The sequence below is a fragment of the Pleurodeles waltl genome, chromosome 10 (assembly GCF_031143425.1).
Source record: "Pleurodeles waltl isolate 20211129_DDA chromosome 10, aPleWal1.hap1.20221129, whole genome shotgun sequence".
In the NCBI taxonomy this organism is placed as follows: Eukaryota; Metazoa; Chordata; class Amphibia; order Caudata; family Salamandridae; genus Pleurodeles; species Pleurodeles waltl.
In genome coordinates, this window is record NC_090449.1 from 327,908,068 (window position 1) to 327,923,411 (window position 15,344).

The 15,344-nt window shown below is 48.5% G+C and overlaps 11 non-coding genes across 11 annotated transcripts; all 11 read right to left on the bottom strand.

Moving 5' to 3' along the window:
• Nucleotides 1-272: 272 nt before the first annotated feature.
• Nucleotides 273-344, bottom strand: TRNAP-UGG (transfer RNA proline (anticodon UGG)). The gene has a single exon. It is a non-coding gene; the product is annotated as a tRNA-Pro (tRNA).
• A 1,336-nt stretch (nucleotides 345-1,680) lies between these two features.
• Nucleotides 1,681-1,753, bottom strand: TRNAV-AAC (transfer RNA valine (anticodon AAC)). Its single transcript has one exon. It is a non-coding gene; the product is annotated as a tRNA-Val (tRNA).
• A 1,521-nt stretch (nucleotides 1,754-3,274) lies between these two features.
• Nucleotides 3,275-3,347, bottom strand: TRNAV-UAC (transfer RNA valine (anticodon UAC)). Its single transcript has one exon. It is a non-coding gene; the product is annotated as a tRNA-Val (tRNA).
• Nucleotides 3,348-3,791: 444 nt separating this feature from the next.
• On the bottom strand, nucleotides 3,792-3,863 carry TRNAP-UGG (transfer RNA proline (anticodon UGG)). Its single transcript has one exon. It is a non-coding gene; the product is annotated as a tRNA-Pro (tRNA).
• A 1,336-nt stretch (nucleotides 3,864-5,199) lies between these two features.
• TRNAV-AAC (transfer RNA valine (anticodon AAC)) lies at nucleotides 5,200-5,272 on the bottom strand. Its single transcript has one exon. It is a non-coding gene; the product is annotated as a tRNA-Val (tRNA).
• Nucleotides 5,273-6,793: 1,521 nt separating this feature from the next.
• On the bottom strand, nucleotides 6,794-6,866 carry TRNAV-UAC (transfer RNA valine (anticodon UAC)). Its single transcript has one exon. It is a non-coding gene; the product is annotated as a tRNA-Val (tRNA).
• A 1,852-nt stretch (nucleotides 6,867-8,718) lies between these two features.
• TRNAV-AAC (transfer RNA valine (anticodon AAC)) lies at nucleotides 8,719-8,791 on the bottom strand. The gene has a single exon. It is a non-coding gene; the product is annotated as a tRNA-Val (tRNA).
• Nucleotides 8,792-10,312: 1,521 nt separating this feature from the next.
• TRNAV-UAC (transfer RNA valine (anticodon UAC)) lies at nucleotides 10,313-10,385 on the bottom strand. The gene has a single exon. It is a non-coding gene; the product is annotated as a tRNA-Val (tRNA).
• Nucleotides 10,386-10,829: 444 nt separating this feature from the next.
• Nucleotides 10,830-10,901, bottom strand: TRNAP-UGG (transfer RNA proline (anticodon UGG)). Its single transcript has one exon. It is a non-coding gene; the product is annotated as a tRNA-Pro (tRNA).
• Nucleotides 10,902-12,237: 1,336 nt separating this feature from the next.
• On the bottom strand, nucleotides 12,238-12,310 carry TRNAV-AAC (transfer RNA valine (anticodon AAC)). Its single transcript has one exon. It is a non-coding gene; the product is annotated as a tRNA-Val (tRNA).
• A 1,521-nt stretch (nucleotides 12,311-13,831) lies between these two features.
• On the bottom strand, nucleotides 13,832-13,904 carry TRNAV-UAC (transfer RNA valine (anticodon UAC)). The gene has a single exon. It is a non-coding gene; the product is annotated as a tRNA-Val (tRNA).
• Between the last annotated feature and the right edge of the window lie 1,440 nt (nucleotides 13,905-15,344).

Consider the following 15,344-nt stretch of genomic DNA (forward strand, 5'->3'; position numbering starts at 1 on the left):
TGGAAGAAAGGAACTGGGATCACTTTCATTCCAAGAGGTGATTTCAAAACCAGCCCTGCAATTACTTTGGAGAAGCACTGTGCATTTCATGTTCCAACGAGAAGTGCTGCTCCAACACAAAAAAGCAGTTAGAAAGAAATCCCGCACTCCTTCATCATGCCGAACTGCCTCGACACCAGTAGAAAGCATGCAATGCATTCCACCATGGCATCTTACAAGAGTGGAAAGCAGAAATACTCCTGTTTAAAAACAGATCGAACCTATGAAGGCACGGGCTCGTCCGGGATTTGAACCCGGGACCTCTCACACCCAAAGCGAGAATCATACCCCTAGACCAACGAGCCTGCTGCTGCAAAAGCCTTTCAAACATCTTCTGAAGTGTCTTTGTGAAAAAGCAGGGCCACTTGGAGACTCTCCTTCTAAGCGTGCCATAGCAATTGATGTTTTGTGCCAAGGGGTTTTTTTTTGCCTCTAGCAAGGCAAGAGGTAGTCAAGAAGCCCTATGCTAGCAAGCTGAACTGTGGCGCTGATGAGAAAAGCAGACCCTTTCTGGTAGTTGTACGCCTCCGCAGGACCTGGGCCCTTGCACCGTAGACTTCCAGACCAGAAGCACTGAAGGGCCTGCCATCTCTTGCGCCTGAGCCAGTGGAGCATGCCTCTTGTATTCAAGCACAATTGCTCGCTCAGTGCTCGATCAGGCGAGATTTATATGAGTGCCTCACAGGCCTGAAACACTCACCTGGGAGACGCGGGGTGGCTGAATTCCCAGAATGGCCTTCGATAGGAAAATCACCTCCTTTCCTCCCGACTCATTTCAGAATTGGGTGAAAATCGCAAGACAGTGTTCAGGGGTGCATGGGTACTGCCTACTCCCAGCTGCCTCTCTGTCTTCTTCATGTTAATTTCAAGTCACAAGGAGGGACCATTGCCATTCTGCTCCGCCCACCTAACCAGGAAACCCAGGTTGAGCTTGTCTGCCTGTTGTTGTTGCAGGGGCAGTGCCTTCTCTGCCCAAAAGTGGCAGGAGAGCCTCACTTCAAACGATGGAATCAACTGCTTAAGTAGAAACCAGCATGGTAGTTACAGTGATAAGGTGCAGCTCTAACAGAAGGCGTGACTGAGATGCCCCTTCCAGAAATACATGGAATGCTGATTGAGGGCCCAGCCGGAGGGTTGGTGGATTTCTTTTCATATGCTACAGCAGCTTGCAAAGATAGTGTTGTGGGGAGCTGGCTGTGCAAGCAGAGGAAGATTTAAGGGCAGAAAATAGACCTATCAGAAGTGCGATATGAACCCACAACTACATGAGCAAACCAGGATGCTTAGCTTAACTGAAGATCAAGCTCTCTTGAGGCTGCCGCCTTAGACCACTCGGCCATCCTGACAGCTGAGTCTGTGTTTAGGTCTGACTCCTCAGTCTGCACTTGTCGATGCTGCCGCTTGCAATGTTCCTATCAAGGTGACAGGTTTAAAGGCCCCACAATATAACATGGCCAAGAAAAAAAAAAGTAAAAAACAGAATAAGAAACCAGGCACATGCACGACTACGCAAAGATGCAGATAACTTTTTACCGGCCTGCAATAGTAATACAAGTTTTACACAGGTCACAAGTTTTTAAAGGCCATCCCTGAGTGAGACTAAGCTTTTAGGGAGCAAACACAAAAGCAGACACTGCCCATTGTTTCTGCCCGGTCTCGAACCGGGGACCTTTCGCGTGTTAGGCGAACGTGATAACCACTACACTACAGAAACAAGCATGAGGGCTTGACTGAAGGAGCAAAATTCCCCTCATATGTTTGCCCGATTGCCTCTATACTTGATCAGCAGTTGCTCGCAAAGCGAGGAGTAAGTGTGAAAATTGCAGCGTTGTCAGCCAGCAAGCGTACACTCAGATGTACTGAAAAGTCACAGCTGCGGGTAGAGACAAATATCTGATGCCTAAATGCCTGAAACCAGAGCCTGTGAAAGCATCACACAGAGCACACTGAAAGCAAGCAGGAAGGAAGCCAAGGCATGGTGATCCTTTTTTTCTCCTGAGGCTAAAAATATTTTGCACAACAATGCTTTGAGTGGAATGAGGAATCTTCAAGCTTTGTGTATTTTGAGTAAAATTTGTGTGTTTTCTGCTAAAAAGGGTGTGTTGGGGATTTGGACCCGGACACCAACGAGCGAGGGCACAGAAGCACCACTGCTCAGACCCTGCTCCTAGGGTTGAGGGCAGAGAGTGGGCGAATACATCGCAAGGCAAGAAAATGCACATGGTTCTCTCTTCTGCAATATGACTAGAGTCATTTCCATGGTCGTCATCGAACATGACATAAAACGCCTCTATCCTTTAGACCTCTTGGCCCATAATTACAAGAGGATGACTGAGTGAGACGCTCTGCCAAATTTGGCAGCCTCGCACTCAGTCATTTTCAAAATGCAGGGAAGCGCCGTATTTAGTAGAATACAGCGCACCCCTGTGCTTCCCTCTGCGCCAGCTCTAAATTAGCTGCCGAGCACCAACGCAGCCATCCTTGCGCCATGGTACAAGGATGGCTGCGTGGAGGGGGAAATTGTTTTTGTTCAGGAAGGCACACCTTCCTGCACAACAGAAATCTTCAGTGGCGATATGTTCGTGCAGCACACATAGAAAGAGCAAAAATGAGGAGAAATGAAAACATTTCTGCTCGTTTCTCCACTATAACGACACCCATTGTATGGCGCTTGGATTTTGGCGCTGCCACAGATTTACAAAAACTCGCAAAACTGGAGCAGCATCAAAATGCTATGGTGTTGCAGTGGCCCACCCAGAGCAACGCCCATTGCACGCCCCTTCCAGGGAAAGGGCTTCGTGTGAAGGGGCCGTATTTACAAGGTGGTGTTAAGCCACAAAACGTGGTTGAACGGCGTCTTGTAAATACGGCACAGTACATAGTGCCACCGGGGCGTCACTAAAGATGATGTGCCGGTGGCGATAGGGCCTTGTAAGTCTGGCCCTTTCTTTGCTCAAGGTGTATGTTCTTGGTGAAGGTAGGAAAGCCATTTTCGCTCTCATACCTTCCTTCCTTGGCTGGCTTGACCACAGTAGGCCCAGGCTTCAATGGAAAGGTCAAAAAGGGAGCAACTGACTGCCGTAAGGTGTATCGTCTTCTCTTGGTGAGTTGAGACCGATGCCCTTGGAGCGTAGTACCTCACGATGGTGAGGGATAGACACAGCCTCTTTAATTTCAATTTACCTGTCAGGTGAGGTGGTAAATGCAAATAATGTGATAAAGCACAGCAACTTGCTGTTTCTGCCTGGCCTCGAACCAGGGACCTTTCGCGTGTAAGGCGAACGTGATAACCACTACACTACAGAAACAGACATGCCTGCTTATTTGCTTCATGTGGCTATGCATTGGACTGGAACCACTGCACTGGAAACAGACACACCTGCTTTCTTTATGTGGCTATGCTTTGGACTGGAATGCAAGGACTAAGGGACAATATTCATGACGCTCAAAGCTGAGCCTTTCTGACAGGATCTCTTCCTTTGGAAGAAAGGAACTGGGATCACTTTCATTCCAAGAGGTGATTTCAAAACCAGCCCTGCAATTACTTTGGAGAAGCACTGTGCATTTCATGTTCCAACGAGAAGTGCTGCTCCAACACAAAAAAGCAGTTAGAAAGAAATCCCGCACTCCTTCATCATGCCGAACTGCCTCGACACCAGTAGAAAGCATGCAATGCATTCCACCATGGCATCTTACAAGAGTGGAAAGCAGAAATACTCCTGTTTAAAAACAGATCGAACCTATGAAGGCACGGGCTCGTCCGGGATTTGAACCCGGGACCTCTCACACCCAAAGCGAGAATCATACCCCTAGACCAACGAGCCTGCTGCTGCAAAAGCCTTTCAAACATCTTCTGAAGTGTCTTTGTGAAAAAGCAGGGCCACTTGGAGACTCTCCTTCTAAGCGTGCCATAGCAATTGATGTTTTGTGCCAAGGGTTTTTTTTTTGCCTCTAGCAAGGCAAGAGGTAGTCAAGAAGCCCTATGCTAGCAAGCTGAACTGTGGCGCTGATGAGAAAAGCAGACCCTTTCTGGTAGTTGTACGCCTCCGCAGGACCTGGGCCCTTGCACCGTAGACTTCCAGACCAGAAGCACTGAAGGGCCTGCCATCTCTTGCGCCTGAGCCAGAGGAGCATGCCTCTTGTATTCAAGCACAATTGCTCGCTCAGTGCTCGATCAGGCGAGATTTATATGAGTGCCTCACAGGCCTGAAACACTCACCTGGGAGACGCGGGGTGGCTGAATTCCCAGAATGGCCTTCGATAGGAAAATCACCTCCTTTCCTCCCGACTCATTTCAGAATTGGGTGAAAATCGCAAGACAGTGTTCAGGGGTGCATGGGTACTGCCTACTCCCAGCTGCCTCTCTGTCTTCTTCATGTTAATTTCAAGTCACAAGGAGGGACCATTGCCATTCTGCTCCGCCCACCTAACCAGGAAACCCAGGTTGAGCTTGTCTGCCTGTTGTTGTTGCAGGGGCAGTGCCTTCTCTGCCCAAAAGTGGCAGGAGAGCCTCACTTCAAACGATGGAATCAACTGCTTAAGTAGAAACCAGCATGGTAGTTACAGTGATAAGGTGCAGCTCTAACAGAAGGCGTGACTGAGATGCCCCTTCCAGAAATACATGGAATGCTGATTGAGGGCCCAGCCGGAGGGTTGGTGGATTTCTTTTCATATGCTACAGCAGCTTGCAAAGATAGTGTTGTGGGGAGCTGGCTGTGCAAGCAGAGGAAGATTTAAGGGCAGAAAATAGACCTATCAGAAGTGCGATATGAACCCACAACTACATGAGCTAACCAGGATGCTTAGCTTAACTGAAGATCAAGCTCTCTTGAGGCTGCCGCCTTAGACCACTCGGCCATCCTGACAGCTGAGTCTGTGTTTAGGTCTGACTCCTCAGTCTGCACTTGTCGATGCTGCCGCTTGCAATGTTCCTATCAAGGTGACAGGTTTAAAGGCCCCACAATATAACATGGCCAAGAAAAAAAAAAGTAAAAAACAGAATAAGAAACCAGGCACATGCACGACTACGCAAAGATGCAGATAACTTTTTACCGGCCTGCAATAGTAATACAAGTTTTACACAGGTCACAAGTTTTTAAAGGCCATCCCTGAGTGAGACTAAGCTTTTAGGGAGCAAACACAAAAGCAGACACTGCCCATTGTTTCTGCCCGGTCTCGAACCGGGGACCTTTCGCGTGTTAGGCGAACGTGACAACCACTACACTACAGAAACAAGCATGAGGGCTTGACTGAAGGAGCAAAATTCCCCTCATATGTTTGCCCGATTGCCTCTATACTTGATCAGCAGTTGCTCGCAAAGCGAGGAGTAAGTGTGAAAATTGCAGCGTTGTCAGCCAGCAAGCGTACACTCAGATGTACTGAAAAGTCACAGCTGCGGGTAGAGACAAATATCTGATGCCTAAATGCCTGAAACCAGAGCCTGTGAAAGCATCACACAGAGCACACTGAAAGCAAGCAGGAAGGAAGCCAAGGCATGGTGATCCTTTTTTTCTCCTGAGGCTAAAAATATTTTGCACAACAATGCTTTGAGTGGAATGAGGAATCTTCAAGCTTTGTGTATTTTGAGTAAAATTTGTGTGTTTTCTGCTAAAAAGGGTGTGTTGGGGATTTGGACCCGGACACCAACGAGCGAGGGCACAGAAGCACCACTGCTCAGACCCTGCTCCTAGGGTTGAGGGCAGAGAGTGGGCGAATACATCGCAAGGCAAGAAAATGCACATGGTTCTCTCTTCTGCAATATGACTAGAGTCATTTCCATGGTCGTCATCGAACATGACATAAAACGCCTCTATCCTTTAGACCTTTTGGCCCATAATTACAAGAGGATGACTGAGTGAGACGCTCTGCCAAATTTGGCAGCCTCGCACTCAGTCATTTTCAAAATGCAGGGAAGCGCCGTATTTAGTAGAATACAGCGCACCCCTGTGCTTCCCTCTGCGCCAGCTCTAAATTAGCTGCCGAGCACCAACGCAGCCATCCTTGCGCCATGGTACAAGGATGGCTGCGTGGAGGGGGAAATTGTTTTTGTTCAGGAAGGCACACCTTCCTGCACAACAGAAATCTTCAGTGGCGATATGTTCGTGCAGCACACATAGAAAGAGCAAAAATGAGGAGAAATGAAAACATTTCTGCTCGTTTCTCCACTATAACGACACCCATTGTATGGCGCTTGGATTTTGGCGCTTCCACAGATTTACAAAAACTCGTAAAACTGGAGCAGCATCAAAATGCTATGGTGTTGCAGTGGCCCACCCAGAGCAACGCCCATTGCACGCCCCTTCCAGGGAAAGGGCTGCGTGTGAAGGGGCCGTATTTACAAGGTGGTGTTAAGCCACAAAACGTGGTTGAACGGCGTCTTGTAAATACGGCACAGTACATAGTGCCACCGGGGCGTCACTAAAGATGATGTGCCGGTGGCGATAGGGCCTTGTAAGTCTGGCCCTTTCTTTGCTCAAGGTGTATGTTCTTGGTGAAGGTAGGAAAGCCATTTTCGCTCTCATACCTTCCTTCCTTGGCTGGCTTGACCACAGTAGGCCCAGGCTTCAATGGAAAGGTCAAAAAGGGAGCAACTGACTGCCGTAAGGTGTATCGTCTTCTCTTGGTGAGTTGAGACCGATGCCCTTGGAGCGTAGTACCTCACGATGGTGAGGGATAGACACAGCCTCTTTAATTTCAATTTACCTGTCAGGTGAGGTGGTAAATGCAAATAATGTGATAAAGCACAGCAACTTGCTGTTTCTGCCTGGCCTCGAACCAGGGACCTTTCGCGTGTAAGGCGAACGTGATAACCACTACACTACAGAAACAGACATGCCTGCTTATTTGCTTCATGTGGCTATGCATTGGACTGGAACCACTGCACTGGAAACAGACACACCTGCTTTCTTTATGTGGCTATGCTTTGGACTGGAATGCAAGGACTAAGGGACAATATTCATGACGCTCAAAGCTGAGCCTTTCTGACAGGATCTCTTCCTTTGGAAGAAAGGAACTGGGATCACTTTCATTCCAAGAGGTGATTTCAAAACCAGCCCTGCAATTACTTTGGAGAAGCACTGTGCATTTCATGTTCCAACGAGAAGTGCTGCTCCAACACAAAAAAGCAGTTAGAAAGAAATCCCGCACTCCTTCATCATGCCGAACTGCCTCGACACCAGTAGAAAGCATGCAATGCATTCCACCATGGCATCTTACAAGAGTGGAAAGCAGAAATACTCCTGTTTAAAAACAGATCGAACCTATGAAGGCACGGGCTCGTCTGGGATTTGAACCCGGGACCTCTCACACCCAAAGCGAGAATCATACCCCTAGACCAACGAGCCTGCTGCTGCAAAAGCCTTTCAAACATCTTCTGAAGTGTCTTTGTGAAAAAGCAGGGCCACTTGGAGACTCTCCTTCTAAGCGTGCCATAGCAATTGATGTTTTGTGCCAAGGGTTTTTTTTTTGCCTCTAGCAAGGCAAGAGGTAGTCAAGAAGCCCTATGCTAGCAAGCTGAACTGTGGCGCTGATGAGAAAAGCAGACCCTTTCTGGTAGTTGTACGCCTCCGCAGGACCTGGGCCCTTGCACCGTAGACTTCCAGACCAGAAGCACTGAAGGGCCTGCCATCTCTTGCGCCTGAGCCAGAGGAGCATGCCTCTTGTATTCAAGCACAATTGCTCGCTCAGTGCTCGATCAGGCGAGATTTATATGAGTGCCTCACAGGCCTGAAACACTCACCTGGGAGACGCGGGGTGGCTGAATTCCCAGAATGGCCTTCGATAGGAAAATCACCTCCTTTCCTCCCGACTCATTTCAGAATTGGGTGAAAATCGCAAGACAGTGTTCAGGGGTGCATGGGTACTGCCTACTCCCAGCTGCCTCTCTGTCTTCTTCATGTTAATTTCAAGTCACAAGGAGGGACCATTGCCATTCTGCTCCGCCCACCTAACCAGGAAACCCAGGTTGAGCTTGTCTGCCTGTTGTTGTTGCAGGGGCAGTGCCTTCTCTGCCCAAAAGTGGCAGGAGAGCCTCACTTCAAACGATGGAATCAACTGCTTAAGTAGAAACCAGCATGGTAGTTACAGTGATAAGGTGCAGCTCTAACAGAAGGCGTGACTGAGATGCCCCTTCCAGAAATACATGGAATGCTGATTGAGGGCCCAGCCGGAGGGTTGGTGGATTTCTTTTCATATGCTACAGCAGCTTGCAAAGATAGTGTTGTGGGGAGCTGGCTGTGCAAGCAGAGGAAGATTTAAGGGCAGAAAATAGACCTATCAGAAGTGCGATATGAACCCACAACTACATGAGCAAACCAGGATGCTTAGCTTAACTGAAGATCAAGCTCTCTTGAGGCTGCCGCCTTAGACCACTCGGCCATCCTGACAGCTGAGTCTGTGTTTAGGTCTGACTCCTCAGTCTGCACTTGTCGATGCTGCCGCTTGCAATGTTCCTATCAAGGTGACAGGTTTAAAGGCCCCACAATATAACATGGCCAAGAAAAAAAAAAGTAAAAAACAGAATAAGAAACCAGGCACATGCACGACTACGCAAAGATGCAGATAACTTTTTACCGGCCTGCAATAGTAATACAAGTTTTACACAGGTCACAAGTTTTTAAAGGCCATCCCTGAGTGAGACTAAGCTTTTAGGGAGCAAACACAAAAGCAGACACTGCCCATTGTTTCTGCCCGGTCTCGAACCGGGGACCTTTCGCGTGTTAGGCAAACGTGATAACCACTACACTACAGAAACAAGCATGAGGGCTTGACTGAAGGAGCAAAATTCCCCTCATATGTTTGCCCGATTGCCTCTATACTTGATCAGCAGTTGCTCGCAAAGCGAGGAGTAAGTGTGAAAATTGCAGCGTTGTCAGCCAGCAAGCGTACACTCAGATGTACTGAAAAGTCACAGCTGCGGGTAGAGACAAATATCTGATGCCTAAATGCCTGAAACCAGAGCCTGTGAAAGCATCACACAGAGCACACTGAAAGCAAGCAGGAAGGAAGCCAAGGCATGGTGATCCTTTTTTTCTCCTGAGGCTAAAAATATTTTGCACAACAATGCTTTGAGTGGAATGAGGAATCTTCAAGCTTTGTGTATTTTGAGTAAAATTTGTGTGTTTTCTGCTAAAAAGGGTGTGTTGGGGATTTGGACCCGGACACCAACGAGCGAGGGCACAGAAGCACCACTGCTCAGACCCTGCTCCTAGGGTTGAGGGCAGAGAGTGGGCGAATACATCGCAAGGCAAGAAAATGCACATGGTTCTCTCTTCTGCAATATGACTAGAGTCATTTCCATGGTCGTCATCGAACATGACATAAAACGCCTCTATCCTTTAGACCTTTTGGCCCATAATTACAAGAGGATGACTGAGTGAGACGCTCTGCCAAATTTGGCAGCCTCGCACTCAGTCATTTTCAAAATGCAGGGAAGCGCCGTATTTAGTAGAATACAGCGCACCCCTGTGCTTCCCTCTGCGCCAGCTCTAAATTAGCTGCCGAGCACCAACGCAGCCATCCTTGCGCCATGGTACAAGGATGGCTGCGTGGAGGGGGAAATTGTTTTTGTTCAGGAAGGCACACCTTCCTGCACAACAGAAATCTTCAGTGGCGATATGTTCGTGCAGCACACATAGAAAGAGCAAAAATGAGGAGAAATGAAAACATTTCTGCTCGTTTCTCCACTATAACGACACCCATTGTATGGCGCTTGGATTTTGGCGCTGCCACAGATTTACAAAAACTCGTAAAACTGGAGCAGCATCAAAATGCTATGGTGTTGCAGTGGCCCACCCAGAGCAACGCCCATTGCACGCCCCTTCCAGGGAAAGGGCTGCGTGTGAAGGGGCCGTATTTACAAGGTGGTGTTAAGCCACAAAACGTGGTTGAACGGCGTCTTGTAAATACGGCACAGTACATAGTGCCACCGGGGCGTCACTAAAGATGATGTGCCGGTGGCGATAGGGCCTTGTAAGTCTGGCCCTTTCTTTGCTCAAGGTGTATGTTCTTGGTGAAGGTAGGAAAGCCATTTTCGCTCTCATACCTTCCTTCCTTGGCTGGCTTGACCACAGTAGGCCCAGGCTTCAATGGAAAGGTCAAAAAGGGAGCAACTGACTGCCGTAAGGTGTATCGTCTTCTCTTGGTGAGTTGAGACCGATGCCCTTGGAGCGTAGTACCTCACGATGGTGAGGGATAGACACAGCCTCTTTAATTTAAATTTACCTGTCAGGTGAGGTGGTAAATGCAAATAATGTGATAAAGCACAGCAACTTGCTGTTTCTGCCTGGCCTCGAACCAGGGACCTTTCGCGTGTAAGGCGAACGTGATAACCACTACACTACAGAAACAGACATGCCTGCTTATTTGCTTCATGTGGCTATGCATTGGACTGGAACCACTGCACTGGAAACAGACACACCTGCTTTCTTTATGTGGCTATGCTTTGGACTGGAATGCAAGGACTAAGGGACAATATTCATGACGCTCAAAGCTGAGCCTTTCTGACAGGATCTCTTCCTTTGGAAGAAAGGAACTGGGATCACTTTCATTCCAAGAGGTGATTTCAAAACCAGCCCTGCAATTACTTTGGAGAAGCACTGTGCATTTCATGTTCCAACGAGAAGTGCTGCTCCAACACAAAAAAGCAGTTAGAAAGAAATCCCGCACTCCTTCATCATGCCGAACTGCCTCGACACCAGTAGAAAGCATGCAATGCATTCCACCATGGCATCTTACAAGAGTGGAAAGCAGAAATACTCCTGTTTAAAAACAGATCGAACCTATGAAGGCACGGGCTCGTCCGGGATTTGAACCCGGGACCTCTCACACCCAAAGCGAGAATCATACCCCTAGACCAACGAGCCTGCTGCTGCAAAAGCCTTTCAAACATCTTCTGAAGTGTCTTTGTGAAAAAGCAGGGCCACTTGGAGACTCTCCTTCTAAGCGTGCCATAGCAATTGATGTTTTGTGCCAAGGGTTTTTTTTTTGCCTCTAGCAAGGCAAGAGGTAGTCAAGAAGCCCTATGCTAGCAAGCTGAACTGTGGCGCTGATGAGAAAAGCAGACCCTTTCTGGTAGTTGTACGCCTCCGCAGGACCTGGGCCCTTGCACCGTAGACTTCCAGACCAGAAGCACTGAAGGGCCTGCCATCTCTTGCGCCTGAGCCAGAGGAGCATGCCTCTTGTATTCAAGCACAATTGCTCGCTCAGTGCTCGATCAGGCGAGATTTATATGAGTGCCTCACAGGCCTGAAACACTCACCTGGGAGACGCGGGGTGGCTGAATTCCCAGAATGGCCTTCGATAGGAAAATCACCTCCTTTCCTCCCGACTCATTTCAGAATTGGGTGAAAATCGCAAGACAGTGTTCAGGGGTGCATGGGTACTGCCTACTCCCAGCTGCCTCTCTGTCTTCTTCATGTTAATTTCAAGTCACAAGGAGGGACCATTGCCATTCTGCTCCGCCCACCTAACCAGGAAACCCAGGTTGAGCTTGTCTGCCTGTTGTTGTTGCAGGGGCAGTGCCTTCTCTGCCCAAAAGTGGCAGGAGAGCCTCACTTCAAACGATGGAATCAACTGCTTAAGTAGAAACCAGCATGGTAGTTACAGTGATAAGGTGCAGCTCTAACAGAAGGCGTGACTGAGATGCCCCTTCCAGAAATACATGGAATGCTGATTGAGGGCCCAGCCGGAGGGTTGGTGGATTTCTTTTCATATGCTACAGCAGCTTGCAAAGATAGTGTTGTGGGGAGCTGGCTGTGCAAGCAGAGGAAGATTTAAGGGCAGAAAATAGACCTATCAGAAGTGCGATATGAACCCACAACTACATGAGCAAACCAGGATGCTTAGCTTAACTGAAGATCAAGCTCTCTTGAGGCTGCCGCCTTAGACCACTCGGCCATCCTGACAGCTGAGTCTGTGTTTAGGTCTGACTCCTCAGTCTGCACTTGTCGATGCTGCCGCTTGCAATGTTCCTATCAAGGTGACAGGTTTAAAGGCCCCACAATATAACATGGCCAAGAAAAAAAAAAGTAAAAAACAGAATAAGAAACCAGGCACATGCACGACTACGCAAAGATGCAGATAACTTTTTACCGGCCTGCAATAGTAATACAAGTTTTACACAGGTCACAAGTTTTTAAAGGCCATCCCTGAGTGAGACTAAGCTTTTAGGGAGCAAACACAAAAGCAGACACTGCCCATTGTTTCTGCCCGGTCTCGAACCGGGGACCTTTCGCGTGTTAGGCGAACGTGATAACCACTACACTACAGAAACAAGCATGAGGGCTTGACTGAAGGAGCAAAATTCCCCTCATATGTTTGCCCGATTGCCTCTATACTTGATCAGCAGTTGCTCGCAAAGCGAGGAGTAAGTGTGAAAATTGCAGCGTTGTCAGCCAGCAAGCGTACACTCAGATGTACTGAAAAGTCACAGCTGCGGGTAGAGACAAATATCTGATGCCTAAATGCCTGAAACCAGAGCCTGTGAAAGCATCACACAGAGCACACTGAAAGCAAGCAGGAAGGAAGCCAAGGCATGGTGATCCTTTTTTTCTCCTGAGGCTAAAAATATTTTGCACAACAATGCTTTGAGTGGAATGAGGAATCTTCAAGCTTTGTGTATTTTGAGTAAAATTTGTGTGTTTTCTGCTAAAAAGGGTGTGTTGGGGATTTGGACCCGGACACCAACGAGCGAGGGCACAGAAGCACCACTGCTCAGACCCTGCTCCTAGGGTTGAGGGCAGAGAGTGGGCGAATACATCGCAAGGCAAGAAAATGCACATGGTTCTCTCTTCTGCAATATGACTAGAGTCATTTCCATGGTCGTCATCGAACATGACATAAAACGCCTCTATCCTTTAGACCTTTTGGCCCATAATTACAAGAGGATGACTGAGTGAGACGCTCTGCCAAATTTGGCAGCCTCGCACTCAGTCATTTTCAAAATGCAGGGAAGCGCCGTATTTAGTAGAATACAGCGCACCCCTGTGCTTCCCTCTGCGCCAGCTCTAAATTAGCTGCCGAGCACCAACGCAGCCATCCTTGCGCCATGGTACAAGGATGGCTGCGTGGAGGGGGAAATTGTTTTTGTTCAGGAAGGCACACCTTCCTGCACAACAGAAATCTTCAGTGGCGATATGTTCGTGCAGCACACATAGAAAGAGCAAAAATGAGGAGAAATGAAAACATTTCTGCTCGTTTCTCCACTATAACGACACCCATTGTATGGCGCTTGGATTTTGGCGCTGCCACAGATTTACAAAAACTCGTAAAACTGGAGCAGCATCAAAATGCTATGGTGTTGCAGTGGCCCACCCAGAGCAACGCCCATTGCACGCCCCTTCCAGGGAAAGGGCTGCGTGTGAAGGGGCCGTATTTACAAGGTGGTGTTAAGCCACAAAACGTGGTTGAACGGCGTCTTGTAAATACGGCACAGTACATAGTGCCACCGGGGCGTCACTAAAGATGATGTGCCGGTGGCGATAGGGCCTTGTTAGTCTGGCCCTTTCTTTGCTCAAGGTGTATGTTCTTGGTGAAGGTAGGAAAGCCATTTTCGCTCTCATACCTTCCTTCCTTGGCTGGCTTGACCACAGTAGGCCCAGGCTTCAATGGAAAGGTCAAAAAGGGAGCAACTGACTGCCGTAAGGTGTATCGTCTTCTCTTGGTGAGTTGAGACCGATGCCCTTGGAGCGTAGTACCTCACGATGGAGAGGGATAGACAAAGCCTCTTTAATTTCAATTTACCTGTCAGGTGAGGTGGTAAATGCAAATAATGTGATAAAGCACAGCAACTTGCTGTTTCTGCCTGGCCTCGAACCAGGGACCTTTCGCGTGTAAGGCGAACGTGATAACCACTACACTACAGAAACAGACATGCCTGCTTATTTGCTTCATGTGGCTATGCATTGGACTGGAACCACTGCACTGGAAACAGACACACCTGCTTTCTTTATGTGGCTATGCTTTGGACTGGAATGCAAGGACTAAGGGACAATATTCATGACGCTCAAAGCTGAGCCTTTCTGACAGGATCTCTTCCTTTGGAAGAAAGGAACTGGGATCACTTTCATTCCAAGAGGTGATTTCAAAACCAGCCCTGCAATTACTTTGGAGAAGCACTGTGCATTTCATGTTCCAACGAGAAGTGCTGCTCCAACACAAAAAAGCAGTTAGAAAGAAATCCCGCACTCCTTCATCATGCCGAACTGCCTCGACACCAGTAGAAAGCATGCAATGCATTCCACCATGGCATCTTACAAGAGTGGAAAGCAGAAATACTCCTGTTTAAAAACAGATCGAACCTATGAAGGCACGGGCTCGTCGGGGATTTGAACCCGGGACCTCTCACACCCAAAGCGAGAATCATACCCCTAGACCAACGAGCCTGCTGCTGCAAAAGCCTTTCAAACATCTTCTGAAGTGTCTTTGTGAAAAAGCAGGGCCACTTGGAGACTCTCCTTCTAAGCGTGCCATAGCAATTGATGTTTTGTGCCAAGGGTTTTTTTTTTGCCTCTAGCAAGGCAAGAGGTAGTCAAGAAGCCCTATGCTAGCAAGCTGAACTGTGGCGCTGATGAGAAAAGCAGACCCTTTCTGGTAGTTGTACGCCTCCGCAGGACCTGGGCCCTTGCACCGTAGACTTCCAGACCAGAAGCACTGAAGGGCCTGCCATCTCTTGCGCCTGAGCCAGAGGAGCATGCCTCTTGTATTCAAGCACAATTGCTCGCTCAGTGCTCGATCAGGCGAGATTTATATGAGTGCCTCACAGGTCTGAAACACTCACCTGGGAGACGCGGGGTGGCTGAATTCCCAGAATGGCCTTCGATAGGAAAATCACCTCCTTTCCTCCCGACTCATTTCAGAATTGGGTGAAAATCGAAAGACAGTGTTCAGGGGTGCATGGGTACTGCCTACTCCCAGCTGCCTCTCTGTCTTCTTCATGTTAATTTCAAGTCACAAGGAGGGACCATTGCCATTCTGCTCCGCCCACCTAACCAGGAAACCCAGGTTGAGCTTGTCTGCCTGTTGTTGTTGCAGGGGCAGTGCCTTCTCTGCCCAAAAGTGGCAGGAGAGCCTCACTTCAAACGATGGAATCAACTGCTTAAGTAGAAACCAGCATGGTAGTTACAGTGATAAGGTGCAGCTCTAACAGAAGGCGTGACTGAGATGCCCCTTCCAGAAATACATGGAATGCTGATTGAGGGCCCAGCCGGAGGGTTGGTGGATTTCTTTTCATATGCTACAGCAGCTTGCAAAGATAGTGTTGTGGGGAGCTGGCTGTGCAAGCAGAGGAAGATTTAAGGGCAGAAAAT